General features: G+C 45.6%; 1 protein-coding gene and 1 long non-coding RNA gene across 4 annotated transcripts in view; both read left to right on the top strand.

The window, feature by feature from the left end:
* Positions 1-15,089, top strand: part of LOC125428472 (NKG2-A/NKG2-B type II integral membrane protein-like) — a 171,704-nt gene that overhangs the window by 39,056 nt on the left and 117,559 nt on the right. The gene's annotated exons all lie outside the window — the stretch shown is intronic.
* The window catches only part of LOC125428477, a 7,065-nt gene continuing 4,638 nt past the window's right edge, over positions 12,663-15,089 (top strand). Inside the window, exon 1 of the long non-coding RNA XR_007243846.1 lies at positions 12,663-12,833. This is a non-coding gene — a long non-coding RNA (uncharacterized LOC125428477). The remainder of the gene's footprint in view (positions 12,834-15,089) is intronic.

Raw genomic sequence — 15,089 nt, forward strand, 5'->3', positions numbered from 1 at the left:
TACAGGTAAGTCATGGAGCCTTGTATGTTAACTCCCTGAGTCCAATAAGGTTATTGAACAGCAGAACTATATCCCAGCCTTAAATAGCTGGATGAATTGTTGCTGTGAGCATGAGAAAAGGGAGGGGCTCATGGGAGTCAGAGTTGGAAGAGACCCCGGCGTCATCAGGTCCAACACCCTGCAATGCAGGAAAACACAATTAAAACACCTACATAGTTTAAGACTGTTATGTTACACTGAGTCTTTAAGTCACCTGGCTAGCAATGGAGTTGCGTTATTGACTTACATCACCAGGTATGGACTGATTGGTCACTGGGGACCGAGTGGCAGGGTAATGGGCACAGCTGCCAGCAGTTGAAGGCAGCGGTGTCGGATTCATGGACCACGCCACCACTTGTGTGGGTCTGTGTGGAAGCGGGCAATGGACAAGCTTAGGTTGTACGTGATTTTTTTCGGATGCAAGAGAAGAAGAAGAGTTTGGATTTATACCCCCCTCTCTCTCCTGTAAGAAGGAGACTCAAAGGAGCTTACAATCTCCTTCCCTTCCCACTGCTACAACAAAGACACTGTGAGGCTGAGAGAGCTCCAAAGAGCTGTGACTCACCCAAAGGTCACCCAGCTGGTGTGGCTGCTGGATTGTACAGGCTAATCTAGTCTCTCAGATAAACCTCCACAGCTCAAGCGGTAGAGCAGGGAATCAAAACCTGGTTCTCCTGATTAGAGTGCACCTGCTCTTAACCGCTACACCACTTGATAATGTTTCTTGGAGGTATATGCTAAAGGTATTAAAACTGTATTGTCGAAGGCTTTCACGGCTGGAATCACTGGGGGTGCTGTGTGGTTTCCGGGATGTATGGTTGTGTTCTAGCAGCATTCTCTCCTGAGGTTTTCTGCATCTGTGGTTGGCAGACTCTTCCCAGCAACCAGTATTAAAAAATGGATTGGGGAACAACTTAGTGAAGTGGAGAGAGAAGAGTTTATACTAAACAAAAAATGTCAAATCATTGTAAATGGAGAAATGGGTCTGAGAAAATGGAGCTTTTTTATAAAGGAACAAGACAAGGATGTCCACTTTCACTATTGCTTTTTTTTATATTTGACACTCAGACACCTAAACAGAATTATTAGAAGTGCTTAGACACAACAGAGGTTTGAATGTGGGGAAACAATCCTGCAAACCGAGAGCCTTTACACGTGACTTAGTAGTAATATTAAAAGATCCAGTGCTAGATGTGGAAGGATTATTAAATAAAAAATGCAAGAATAATTTGGTGAATTACAGGGTTCAAGTTAAATAAGAGTAGAACAAAAATCTTAACAAAAAATACGTCCCGAGAATTACAAAACAAACTATCCCAGCTTTCGGGATTCACGATGGTTAAAAAAGTTAAATATTTGGGAGTGTGGTTGACTAATAAAAATTGTTTACTGTTCCAAAATAAGTATGTAAAAGTATGACATGAAGTAAAGAAAGATCTGTTGAGATAGAATAGAATGAAGTTATCTTTGCTGGGGAGAATATCTGTGTTAAAAATGATCGTGCTTCCCCCAAGGAATGTTATTCTCTCTGGCAAAGGTGTTGCCAGTAATTACTGCTCACAACATGCTTTAGCACACAGTGACAAAAAGATATCAGCTATTTTGTTTGGCAGGGCAAGAAGCCAAGAATTAAAATTTGCAAGATGCAAAAGAGAGAGGAGGTTTAGCATTGCCACATCTAAAAATGTATTTTGAAGCAACTGCATTGGTCTGGATCAGAGCCATTCCTCTACCGGCAGGAATTATGCCGGTGGAGGGGAGGGGCTGTCTGCGATGGGGAGCATGCGAAGGCCCTCAAGAGGTGCCATTGAAGAGGCGTCATGAGTCAGCCTTCAGATCCCCCCCCACCACTCACCCTCGGCCCTCCAGCCGCCGGTCTGGAGTGGCTGCAGGGGACCACACGCTGCCTCCAACCTCAGGGTCGGAGGGCAGTGTGGCCTGGTCTCAGCAGCCCTTCTGACCCACGCTGGAGGGCATCTAGAGTGAGTGGGGCCGTTTTTCTCCAGCGCCAGGAATGACGATGCGCTGAAGAGGGACAGCGGTAAGTGGCAGCCGCCGGGCGCTGCGCGTTGTCACCGCCCCTGCAGTGGGAGTGTTCCCGGGACCCCTGCTTACTTGAGGAGAGTATGCACGGGCTTAAGCTAAGAGTAAAGTGGGGAAAGAGCCCAAAAGTTTGAAAGCAACTTATGTACAAAGTCGATGATAAATTGATTAGGTAAAATGTGTGTAAGATGTTATTAAAGTGGGATACTGAGGAAAAGGGATAAAATTGGTGATGAGTAAAATGGGCTAATAATGGGGGAAGAAACATACAAATGGAACAATGGGAAAGATTATGGAAAAAGATCTGAAATTTGACAGCTTGTTATAACTCTGAAATAAAGTTATTATTATAAGATGATGTAGTAGATGGTATCTGGCACTGAAAAAACTGTCTCAAATGTATAAGAGGTTTATCAAACAAATGCTGGAAATGTCCAACAACTGGATGGTTCTTTTTTCATTTCAGGATGGACACTTAAGCAGGCAAAGATTGTTTTGGGATATGATTTTAAAAGAAATGCAAAAAGATGATGAAAATGACAATTTAAAAACCCTGAGGGATTCTCATGTTGGGGTTGATGGTGAGAAGGTATTCCTCACCAATACAGAACATCTCTTTATGTACATAATAACTTGCAGTGATTCTTTTGCATGCATAAAGCAAATGCAGGTACAATACAATTCCAACAAAACAAGACTGGATCCCGCAAGAAAGTCACCAGAAGAATATGCAGAGGGGTGGCAAGGTTGACAGTGTTTTATAGGAGAGACAAGAATATGGACAATTTTCAAAGATTTCCAAATCCTTTGCAGACCATTTACTGAAAGCGACGCACAAACTGAGTAGTAGCAGCAGAGTTCGAGACTTCTAAATGAAAGCAGCATATGGGACTAAAAAGTAGCGTTTCACGAAAAGCACTGAAAATGAAAAACAGAAAAAATGCAGATATTAACCATAAACCACTATGATCTACATTTGGATCCATAGGGAGGTAGCTGGAAGTCATCATTGTATATATGTGTGTAGAGGGTGTGTGTGTGTGGGTTTTCTTTTTCTTTTAATATTATTACTTTATGGGGGGATCAGATTTGGACTTTTTCTTTTTCTGTATGTGTCGCCCATATGTGCAAAATAAATAAAATCTTCATTTAAAAAAGGGTGGAGAGTCCTGCACTACTCCTGTGTCCATTTCAAATGGTTAAAAGTCGCCTGACCAAGAAGGATTAAAAAAATAGTGTGTTCTCCTTTGTTCTCTCTACAGAACCAGATATTTTTGACAAAATATATTTCAATGATGTTGTATCTGAATTTTGCTGCTGGGAAAAGGAGGAAAATACACAAGTGTGGTGATACTACTGGGACCTTGTAAAAAAGACAAAACAATACGCAAGCTTTCAAGTTCTACGGGGCTCCTTCTGAGTTTCAAATGTGCATTCTGCTAACATGTTTCTTGAATCTTACCTTTGATTATTGCCTTATGGTAACATTGTTCTCCTCTGCATAGTTATAGCAATATTCGGGACACATGGCTTTTCAAAAAAGGTAGCGGTTCACCACACCACACAGTCCTTGGAGCTGAGAAAGAGACCATTGTCCAGTTCACAGAATGTTCAGTATGTTTCTCATTTCTTTCTATTCTGATCACTGATTCACCAAATTAAAGAAACAGCTCTAATTAAGACACAACTTGACATCTCGCTCTGAAATCAAACTCGCTTTTTTTGCTTTTCATGGTTGCTTTCATACTTTAAACCCCACATTATTTGTAATACCGGCTCATCCTGAAGCAGATCTTTTAAAGTGAGGAGTCTTGGCCTAATGTTTGCTCAAGGCCACATATTTGATGGTAGTTTGATAAGTGGTTAGAAAGCGAAGCTTTAATCTTGAGATTCAGGGTTTGATCCCAACACCTCTACCTGGCTGGAAGACTCTAATCCGCTGAACTGGATTTGTTCCTCAGTTCCTACACATGAAGCCTGCTGGGTGACCTTGGGCCAGTCATTTCACTCAGCACCCCCCCACCCCACCCCACACACAAGGTATGTGTTGTGGGGAGGAAGGGAAGGAAGGTGATTGTAAGCTGCTTTGAAACTCCTTAAAGATAAGGAAAAAACAGGGTATAAAAACCATCTCTTCTCCTCTTGAACTCCATTTTATTCCGACAACATCTCTATAAGGTGGATGAAGTTTAGCAGACAAGGGAACTCCTGTGAATGTAGCACCACCTTAGAAATTTCAGTAAAAAAGTTTTGACACAAGGTCTCACATTACTTTTTTACAAGTGCCCTAGTAAAGATGTGGGGTAGACAAGGCAACTGTTAGATAATATTTGTAATTACACCTGACTGAACCCAAAGTACATATCTTCAATCTGGGTCCAGGGGCTATTCAATGTTTTTTACCAATTAATTAGATGATTGAATAGCAGGCATGCCAATCAATATTGCCGTATTTTGTCACCCAAATGAAGAGGGGTAGCTAATAACCCAGAGGACAGGGTCAGAATTCAGAATGATCAAGACAGATTAGAGAACTGGAAGCAAACTAACAAAATGAATATTAGATAATAGTACTTAGAAAAAAAATGAAATGCACAGATATAGGATGGGGGGACACCTGGTTTGGACAACGCTTCATGTAGAAAGGGATCTGGATATTGAATTAGACCCAAACTGAACACATGAGTCAGCAGTCTGGATGTGGCAAACTAAGAACGGCAATGCAATTTTAGGCTAAACCAATAGGAGGAGCAGTGTCTATAGATTGAAGTGGGTAATGCGATAGCACCACTCTATTCTGCATTGGTCAGACCTCACTTGGAGATACTCATGCCCAGTTCGGGGCACCACAATTCAAGAAAGATATTGACGAGCTGGAATGGTCCAGAGGAGGATGCCCAAAATGACCAAAAAAAGTCTGGAATCCATGCCCTATGAAGAGCATTTTAGGGGACTAGGCATGTTTCATCTGGAGAAGGAAGAAGAAGAGCAGAAGAGTTTGGATTTATATCCCCCCTTTCTCACCTGTGGGAGACTCAAAGGGGCTTACAATCTCCTTCCCCTTCCTCCCTCACAACAAATGCCCTGTGAGATAGGTGGGGCTGAGAGAGCTCTGGAAAGCTGTGACTAGCCCAAGGTCACCCAGCTGGCGTGTGTGGGAGTGCACAGGCTAATCTGAATTCCCCAGATCAGCCTCCACAGCTCAGGCGGCAGAGCAGGGAATCAAACCCAGTTCCTCCAGATTAGAATGCACCTGCTCTTAACCACTATGCCACTGCTGCTCCTCTTAACCTTAAGAGAAGATTAATGGGTGACATGATAGGCATCTTTATATATTTGAAGGGATGTCATGTTGTAGATGTGGGGAGCTTTTTTCCTGCCACTCCAGAGACTAGGGCCAGGAGTAATGTGTTCAAAGTACAGGAAAAGGGATCCCAGCTAAACATTAGGAAGGACTTCCTGACAGCAAGGGCTGTTCGACAGTTGAATGCGCTGCTCCTCAGGAAGGTGGTGGAGTCTCCTTCTTTGGAGGTTTCTAAACAGATGCGGGATGGCCATCTGCAGTAGTGGTATCCAAAAATTTTTAGTAACAGGTTCCCTCGCCAGCCCCCCCCTCAGCAAAGGGGCAAGGGACTTACCTAAGAGCAAACTACCTGAGCTTTGGGCAAAACCTGAGTTGGATGCCCCCCCCCCCCCATGGGCAGCCACCCCACCACGACCCCAAAATTATTTTTTTTTTGCACCAGGTCATTTCTAAATCATCACACATTTCAGTAGAAAAAATGCCCCAACTCACAAATCTGAGACACAGCAATGGTGAAACACACAGGTCCTTTGATAGAGACCAGAGATAAAAAAAAGGTACCGAAGGGCTGAGAATCAATGAATTGCAGTACCCGAAGGGATTAACCCAGATCAGGAGCAAGTTACATTATTGAGCCTTAATTACTATATAGGAACCTTTACGCTGAAAGGCAAGTATGACTCTCGGGGAGGCGAGGACGTGGAAAAGTGGACCCAATTAGTAACCCCCTCTCGGCACACACAAATAATTAGTAACCCACTCTCGGGAACTGGTGAGAACCTGCTGGATCCCCACCTCTGGCCATCTGTCAACGGTGTTTTGATTGTTTATTTCTGCATGGCAGGGCATGGGACTTGATGGGTCCCTTGTGGTATCTTCCAACACTATGATTATAGGTAGTGTCTGGACACTGGTTCAAGAATCAACGGTGAAAGACTAGGGCCCCTATTTGCCTGGAGCCGAACTAACATAGGATTAAAGGTTGGATGAAACCCAGGTTGTATGGGAGGACTTTGTACAGGACTCTAGCTCCTAAAGCACGCGTCTGTCTCCGAGTTTTCTCCCCAATCTGGGTTTTCCATTTCAAGAACCACACATTCGTAATTCTTCTCTTTTAACCCCTCTGCACGGCTGTAGACTAGTGAACGGCTGCACCTTATAGGCTACATTATATGGCTGGGGTTTGTTTGTTTGTTTTTTGTTTTTCTACCCTCCAGGCTCCCACCCGTGGCCAAGACCCACCTAGGGACTCTGGCTTCAGCAAGGGTTTAGGGGAGCCTGGGTGCCTACCCGTGGAGCCTGCACCACTGGTGGGAGGAGGTAAGTTTTAAGAAACTAGACGCGCCTCAGTGCAAAGATGTGCACCACAGCCAATGTCTTATGTATGAAGATGGGTAACTAGGAAAACCTGTGTCTAAAGATTTTGGGAAAGCCAATGAGAGATGTTTGAGTTTAGGGTACGGAAAGGAAGACTGCATTTTTTCACCACCATTCCCTATATTGATATCCAACACTTGAAGGTTTATGAACTAATCCTTATTTATAACTTATGTTTTTTTCCCCTGGAGAAAATGGCAGCTTTGGAGGATGGACTCTCTCACAGTAGCTCGCTGAGCCTCCCTCCTTTCTCTCCATCCTCTGCTCTCTGTAGGCTCCACCCACCAATTCTCCACAGGGAATTCCCAACCCCAAAGTTGGCAAACCTAGAGCTCTTGTCATACCCAAGTTTCATAAGCTTTTGGCAGCATAAATGTTCTGAGTCTTTAAGAGGTCACTGAACTTCTCTTGATCATCCTTTGGAGCATTTTAATTAAGAACTCCACTGATACCTTCCCTGTTGTTCCAATCATTAATCTATTTGTTCTTCTGTTTATTCTTTCCCTCGCTTCTTGATTTGCATTCACCAACAGCAATAGAAGAGCAGGACAGGCAAGCCAAAGAGAGAAGAAGCTGGATTTCATCTTTGATTTCAGAAGGTGTGGTGACCAAATAGAACAAAGCAAGTAGCTCTCTTCTAGCTCCCTCTCCTGGGATGCATCCAGACAGAGAGGTGGTCCCATTTATCCCTCTGAATGGAAGGGGTAAATAGGTTAGGTTGAGGGACCTGAGTTCTTGTGGAATGCAGTGTTGGACAGAAGTAGGATTCCCATTTAATCGGGAATAAGGTATCTTCTGGTTATGGCAACGGCTGATTCTCTGTAACTGGAATAAGTTATGCTCTGAGAATGATAATGGCTGGGATGGTAAAAGTTGAATCGATGAAAATGCAGTACAGCTTGTTCTGTAAAAAAAACTGACGTTATTCCAGTCTTTGTGACATGCTCGTAGAACGATTGCATCTCCCATGGCTGGCTCCATTGTACAAACTGTTAGCGTGATGTTGCTTGACCAGCATAAAACGATAGATGCAAACCTCTCTGAGACCCCTTCTGCACATGTAGAATAATGCACTTTCGATCCACTTTCACTTAATGTGGTTTGAGTAGTGGCCTTTGCTATTCCTGTCGGCCAGTAAAACCAGCTGCAAACAGTATTGAAAGTCTAAGAGTTCTGTAGGTGTGGAAGGGGCCTAAGAGTCCCATTTGCCTTTTGTCTCGTCTAGAGAGCCCCCTCTGTAATTACACTCCCCGAAGTGTGAACAATGAAAGTATCTGTCATCCATCCATCTGGGACAACTATAACTCCTCCAAAGATCAAGCAAGATGCCTCAAAATATGCCACCAGCTTCTCTACGACAGTGCGTTATACCATATCTTTGTTTCTGGGGTGGGGGGGGGGGGGTGCAAAGAGGATTTTTGTCTTTTCTCCTCTGTTTTCTCCTTAAAGCAGTCCTGTGAGGTAGGGCTGAAAGTAGTTGCCTGGTTCAAGGCCAACCAATACTTTTCAGTGACTACGTGGCAATTTGAATTTGGGGCTCCAACATCCTCCTCAGACACTGCACTCATAAAATCACACTGATTCTGGGGTGTTATGATGTTGGCCAATGGAACCCCCCCCCCCACACACACACACACACTTTTTTTAAAAGGAGAGATCATTCCCTCCTCTCTGTATGTGCTGCCTTTTCCCCAATGAGGACATAAATTTCTCACTTTGTTCCAGTGGTGGGGATCCGCACTTTTAATGGCACACAGGTCTCACATGGTGGGATTCAAACTCAGGCGTAAGAGCCAATGGGGGCTGGGCGGGGCATTCAAGGTGGGGCATTCCTGCGTGAGGGCTGTGGTAAGGACGCAGTCATGCTGTCACTTGGGAAACTAATGCATGGCTATAGCTAGGCTGCCACCTGCGCCACGCCGTGCACCTCCTGCTAGACTGCTTCAAGTTCTGCGTGCTACTGCTGAGAGGAGGGGCGTAACTAAGGCAAAAATCATGTGGCAAAATCACCAATTAGTAACTCCCTCTCGGCACACACAAATAATTAGTAACCTACTCTTGGGAACCTGTGAGAACCTGCTGGATCCCACCTCTGCTTTGTTCTCATCACTTCCATTTTATCTACATAAAAAACCTGTGAGGTAGGTCAAAATATGATGCAGGATCATAAGAGTAAACCATGCAGATGCTATGAATAGGACTATAATAACAAGTCTCTTTTGTTCTGTCTTTCCAAAAGAAGAAAGAAAAGAAAGGTCCTGCACGGGTTACATGTGCTCTAGCTATATTAGCACTGGCTGGGGGGAACTGGGGTTAATGGGTCATAAACATTTGATCAAAGCACCCTTTACCTGGGTCACATGTGGGGTGCATTTTGGATTTTCACATTTCCCCCTCTCTGTTACCTTCCCACCCTTTGGCGCATGAAAAGTGGCGTCCAAAGCCAAAGTGCTGTGTGGGGCTGACTGGAGGAGGAGGAGGAGGGGCGTCCAGAGCCCCTCCTCCACAAGGAAGTCTTGTGTGGTGCTTTTGCTCCCCCTTCCCAGCCTGCCTGCCTCACTTGTGCTCCTACTGGCTGCTTCGCCTGCCGATCAAAGCCCCAGGGTCCCACCCACCTGGCCGAGCCTCCAATGCCAGCCACCGCTGTGCCTCCTCCAGGCTGCTGTGCCCCACCAGCCTCTGCCTCTCAGTCTGCTGTTGCTCCCATCACCACCAACCAGCTTCTTGCCTCCCTCAGGGAGGGGGAAGTCTGTGGGTCCTGGTAGGGGGAGTTTATCCGGGGCCTTGATGGGGGGATGTGGCACATAGGGCAAGCCCTGGGCACTCTTTGCTATAGGTACTCCACTGGCTACACTGGACTACAGTAGGAGGACCACCTTTAAAAATATTTTAAAGAAGTTTCTGACTGCAGACTGCTAGTCTTAGGGGTTTTTTTTCTAGAAGTCTAGAACTGTCTCTCCCCCCGTTCCCCCCCCCCCCAAGCAAACAAGACAAGTAGGTAAAGCTCCTCTTTTTCCACAGATGAAGTCATTATGTCTCATAATCAGTCCAGTGTCTTGACCGCTGCATAGACACCCTGTCCACAATTTCAGCTTCATAGCTTGGCTTCAGCTTGTGATTTGAAGCATGCCATCTAATGGTAGCTAGTGTTTGTGTGAAGGATAGCAAAGTGATGTCTGAAACTGCCATCTGTATGACTTGGTGACTTTCCTGGCTGCTCAGAGAAGTTCCTTAACCCACGATACCTGCCTCATTCTTTTGCTGTCAGTTCTTGGTATCACAGTAGATTCCAGTGACTGAGGCAGAGCCATGTCTGGTCGATTCCCCACTTGCAGAATTGTCCTAGGATCGACCTAGGTTCGACTAGAGCAAATGCTGAAAACATCCCTCGCCTTCCCTGCACCTCCAAGTCTGGCTGGGCCTGCATTCCAATATGGGTTCTGCCTCTGAAGTTCATACAGACCTCAGAGGGAGAGCCTGCAGTTTATACTGAGCCCAGGAAGGCTGAGCCCAGCCTCAAATTGTGGTCTTGGCCTGGCCTGGTCCAGCTTTATACTACTGACTCCACCTCCAAAATCCATCTGACACCAGCTGTGGACCTTTGGGAGTGGAACCAGCACTATAAAGCTAGTCCCAGCGAAGCCTAGCCTGTAATTTGACACAGAGCAGGACTTCGCTTTGTCCAGCTTTAAAATGTGGACTCCATGTGGATATTGAAGGTAGGAATGATATTCCTAATGGTATTCCGAACATGCCTACATTCCTACCATCAGATCCTCTGAAGATGCCAGTCACAGATGCAGGCGAAACGTCAGGAGAGAATGCTGCTAGAACACGGCCATATACAGCCCGGAAACCACACAGCACCCCAATTCAAACGGTGTCTGCTCAAGCAATCTCTACCCCATCACTAGACCATCTCCTCCTCCCAGTCTTCAGGCTGCAAAGAGCTGGTGGGGGATCTCCTCAGGACTCTTCTCCTTCATTTCATTATCACCTCCTTGCTGACATGGTTTCCCTCCAAAAACATGTGTGTTTTAAGTAATCTTGGTGTTTCGGGATGGAGGAGGAAGAATTGGAGCAATGAGCAAGTTTGGAGTGCTGCCTCTTGTACATGTCAAGTTGTGGCTGACTAGGCATGAAATAAAAGGTTAAGGTTAGTACCAGGGGAACCCATTTGGATGGTGAAGAGTTAACCCTCAGACCAAGGCTGGGGCCTTGGTGCCTTCCTGGACCTGGACTTGGGACAGGAAGCTCTTTAGTCCTGTTAATATCCTTGACCTATAGGCAACGCAGTTAGGAGAGTGAAGTTGCACTTCTCCCTCAAGCATCATGAAATCATGAAATCATGGATCCTGAGTCATGAGTGTGTGAAGGTACAGTGCTCGCAGGCAGGATGTGCAAACAGGAGGAGGCCCGACTCTTCTGCACCCCACCAATCCCTTGCCCTGCAAATGGGTTTGGATAAACTGAGGTGTTGGCTCTATACGTTCTGCATCAGCAGGCAATTATTTTTACTTCCTGCCAGATCATGCTGCTGGCAGGCCCAAGAGCATGACCAGCACAAAGGCTGGCCCTAACCTTCATAGGTTCAGTCCAGCCCCTTCCATGATGACATCGCGGGGAACTAATGTTCACAGATGCAAACAGCCCTTGCCCTGCCATGGCATGGCTTCAAGCAAACTTCCGTCCTTTCCAGTGCGGAAACTGGTGGGACTCTTCCCTGCCCACCCTGAGCAGCAACTGCGGCCGCGCTGATTCACATCAGCGCTTCATCAGATTCAACCAGTTCATGTTTCTGCTCTCAGAAGAGCCTCTTGGAGCATCTGAAACATGACCAGGAGATCACAATTTGTGACAAAATAATCTCTCACCCATACACCTCCCTCCAGAATGTGTCTAGAAGAAGAAGAGGAGGAGTTTGGAGACTCAAAGGGGCTTACAATCTCCTTGCCCTTCCCCCCTCACAACAAACACCCTGTGAGGTAGGTGGGGCTGAGAGAGCTCCGAGAAGCTGTGACTAGCCCAAGGTCACCCAGCTGGCGTGCGTGGGAGTGCACAGGCTAATCTGAATTCCTGTGATAAGCCTCCCACAGCTCAGGCGGGCAGAGCTGGGAATCAAACCAGCTGCCTTCCTAGATTAGATACACCCAGCTCCTAACCTCCCACGCCACCGCTGCCTCTAGAGAACATGTGTTGGCCCGTGCATGGGTGAAGGTCTGGTTTGGGGGCAGGAGGGTGGTGGAATGAAACGTAGAGTGCCTTGGTCACTCTTGAAGCTCAAGAACCTGCTGGGAAAATTAAGCATCTGAGTTGGTTTTAGATGGAGAAACTGTGTTGAACCAAGTTTCTCTGAATCCTTGGTCTGTGACAGATTGCTGCCGTGCTGACTGGATCAGAATGATGTGATGTCAACATGCTTTGCTTGGCAGATTTCCCCTCATTGACTTAGAAGATGGATACCAGCTAGGATCACATGGTGTGCATCTTGTTCCCAGAACAATCTTTTTCTGAGCACATATGTATACATTTTAAAATATTCTGGTAACTGGTTAAAATGATCAGATACAATCAGTGCTGCTGGTAAAATACCTCCATGTGAAATAAGGCCTACACTTTCTTTCTCTAAAAAAAGCACAGTAGCAGTCGAGCAGCCTCTCAACACCTGATCTCTGAAACAAAAACACTCTGGTACCCAAAATGGTACACAAACATTGTCAGAGGTTTTTTTTTAATTGTTCCCTCCCCGAGACTGTCCCCAAATCTTCTGTATCATCACATTCTTCCATTAGATGTATTATAGAACCCAAAAACAACAATTTAAATGCATTTTCAGCTCTGCATGTTTTCTTGAAAGAAGGCATGGCCACACCTTCGTTTTTTTCACATTATGATGTTTTGCTGGGATTTTGGGGAGAATAAATGTCAATGACTGCCTACATCTACCTGATTACACTTTTGGTGCAGCCAGGAGCAGAGCCAGACCCTTCTCTTCAGCATCTACCAAACGTTACAATGAATGGACTCCTCTTCTCTCTGGTTTCTGTCTTCTGCTGTACTTTCTCCACTGGTACGCAGAGTAGCAGTATCAGGCAGAGGGGAGCACAGAAGGGCTTCGGAGGGGGGGTTTCTTTGTCTGCCTCCTGGAAGACTGATAGTGTCTTGCTCTCTGAGGGCGGGAACCACCTGGGTGAATCCCTCTCTCTCTAACAACCACACTGGACTCTTTGTTGGGAGAAACATTTTGGCCATAGCCATTTTATTAGCCAACCAAAACAGAAGTGTGAGGCGAGCATGGGTCTTGATCTTTACCCTCAGCCTACTTCAAAGTTTAAGCTTCACGCATGGGCGATGCCCTGTGGCCATTGACTCTCAGCCTTCACCTGAAGGGTTCTGCTGGGCTGGACGCTTCCTGGCAAGAGGTGGATCCCCATTTTGCCGGGTTCGGCAGGGCGGTTGTCTTCTGTGTCACGCCTCAAGGCCCTCCCAGATAATTACTCCATGCCACCGGGCTGAACGGGTTATGACAGAAACATGCAACAACCTGGTCAAGCCTAGGGAGAGGTGCGGGTGGCAACTGCCGGCTGGCCAAAACACATGGCCAGTAACAAAGTGAGGATTTCCCTCTCAAAGGGTCAATTCAAGCTCCTCTCCTCCTGAGGACGTCAGCTCCTGCTCAACATGGTCTGGGCTTCTGCTTCCCACCCCTCAGTTAAGCATGAAGTATCACCTTGGCTCCACCCATCCCACCCCCAGAGGCAACCACAGCCGATGGGTGATTCACATCTGTTTTTATTACAAAGCACTGAACAAAGATATTACAAGTTGTTTCAAGGGTACAAAAACCTGCCAGGTGTATTTGATCATGCACAGGTTCCACTAACACAACTGTGTGGTGCACTACATTGCCATTCACATGAGACGCAGGCTTAAGAGTCACATGTATGCCATGTATAATTAGACAGGTATGAAAACATCGACAAGCTTAGAAAGAGTCATTTGATCAGACCTTGTTCCTGCCCATTGTGAGTGCTCTTTAATCAAAAATTGATCGATGGGAGAGCAAATGGGTGGATTGCAGGGGTTTTTTTGGGGGGGGGGAGGGGATTTTTCCCAATGTTTCCTTCCGTTTCTGTGAACCCCAGTAATACTGAGGGAGGTTTCAAAGTCATGCTTTCTTCTGTAGCTACCCTGTTTCCCCTAATATAAGACATGCCCGAAAAATAAGACATAGTAGAGGTTTTGCTGAAGTGCGAAATATATAAGGCATCCCCCTAAAAGTAAGAGACATAGCAAAGTTTTGTTTGGAAGCATGCCCGGATTTGAACAGAACACAGAAAATAAGACATCCCCTGAAAATAAGACTTAGCGCATCTTGGGGGAGCAAAAATTAATATAAGACACTGTCTTATTTTCGGGGAAACACGGTAGTAGTTCAGGAAAAGTGCTCAATTAAAAAATAGAAATAACAGCTGAAAGGAAATATAAAGGATCCTTTGAAAGCTACTTACTTGTTGGATAAAAAGATCTGAAGATGTTTATCTTTTGACAATAAGTTTGATGCAAATTGTGATTGTACATTAGTACAAAAGTACACAACTTTGTGGTTCTGTGTCACAGGACCAAGCAAGATATGGAGGGCTGAATGTAGACCGGACCTTCTGCTCCATCCGTGGGACAGAACGTTCCTGGTTGCCCCGTCCTCCTAAAGCCCACAGATCTCCCAAAGTGCTGCTTCTGGCGGACAGCAGAACTTAATGAAAAGTGTGGATGGTGTAAAGTGGGAGTCTGGCAGAAAAAAATGAAATTGGTGCAAAGTACTGGTTTCTTTTTTGTTAATGGGAAAGATGACTTGGATCCACCCGGGTGGCATGGATCCCATCGGAGGGGCCCTTCTTTCCATGTAGCAGCAGATCCTCAGATGAAATTGCATTCCTAGAAAGGGTGGCAGATTTTCCCCCTCCCCCCTCCCCTGCCGCCTGGTTTCAGCTCCAAACTTTCACTTTGTCCCCAACACCATTTCAACCCCCCAAAAATATTGCAGTGAGGCAGAGAAACTTCCTGTCGCCTCCTCCCCTTGGCCATAGTTGCTGATAAAAAAAGCGATGAGACAATAGGGTGTCTTCTCTGACAGGGATGTGTAATCTGAACCAAACACTCTAAGAAACCTGTGGGTACACTATTCTCCTTCAAATAAATTGAATAGGCCCTAAGAAGTCACTCCACTATCAGTGGATATTATCTGAATGGTCAAATTCTTTAGTATTTACAAAATGCTACAGATTTGTTTTTGGCCTTGTATTGTATTTGGGTTCCAGGACATTCT

The sequence above is a fragment of the Sphaerodactylus townsendi genome, linkage group LG03 (assembly GCF_021028975.2).
Source record: "Sphaerodactylus townsendi isolate TG3544 linkage group LG03, MPM_Stown_v2.3, whole genome shotgun sequence".
NCBI lineage: Eukaryota > Metazoa > Chordata > Lepidosauria > Squamata > Sphaerodactylidae > Sphaerodactylus > Sphaerodactylus townsendi.